Source organism: Corapipo altera, unplaced genomic scaffold, assembly GCF_003945725.1.
Source record: "Corapipo altera isolate COAL_440 unplaced genomic scaffold, ASM394572v1 328, whole genome shotgun sequence".
NCBI classification, from domain to species: domain Eukaryota; kingdom Metazoa; phylum Chordata; class Aves; order Passeriformes; family Pipridae; genus Corapipo; species Corapipo altera.
This window is the reverse complement of record NW_020885154.1, coordinates 20,192-20,757: the sequence shown is the minus strand read 5'-3', so window position 1 is coordinate 20,757 and position 566 is coordinate 20,192. Positions and strand designations below refer to the sequence as shown.

The 566-nt window shown below is 41.0% G+C and overlaps 1 protein-coding gene across 1 annotated transcript in view; it reads right to left on the bottom strand.

Moving 5' to 3' along the window:
* The window catches only part of FBH1 (F-box DNA helicase 1), a 33,771-nt gene that overhangs the window by 28,010 nt on the left and 5,195 nt on the right, over window positions 1-566 (bottom strand). The window lies entirely within an intron of this gene.

Here is a 566-nt window from a genome sequence, read left to right as displayed (position 1 = left end):
TTCTTTTGGATTCCAATTCTTTTGGGATTCTTCAAGGCAGGCTGGGAATTGGGATTTCTGGGTTCCAAATTTTTTAGGATTCTTCCAGCCAGGCTAGGATTTGGGATTTCTGGGTTCCAAATTCTTTTGGACTCCATTTCTTTTGGGATTCTTCCAGTCAGGTTGGGATTTGGGATTTCTGGGTTCCAAATTCTTTTGGATTTCAATTATTTTGGGATTCTTCCAGTCAGGCTGGGATTTGGGATTTCTGGGTTCCAAACACTTCTGGATTCCAGTTCTTTTGGGATTCTTCAAGCCAGGTTGGGAATTGGGATTTCTGGGTTCCAAATTTTTTAGGATTCCAATTCTTTCTGGATTCTTCCAGTCAGGTTGGGATTTGGGATTTCTGGGTTCCAAACTCTTCTGGATTCCAATTCTTTTTGGATTCTTCCAGCCAGGATAGGATTTGGGATTTCTGGGTTCCAAATTCTTTTGGATTCCAGTTCTTTTTGGATTCTTCAAGTCAGGCTGGGATTTGGGATCTCCAAAACGAACACATCTTGATTTTTCTTCATCTCCAAAACGAA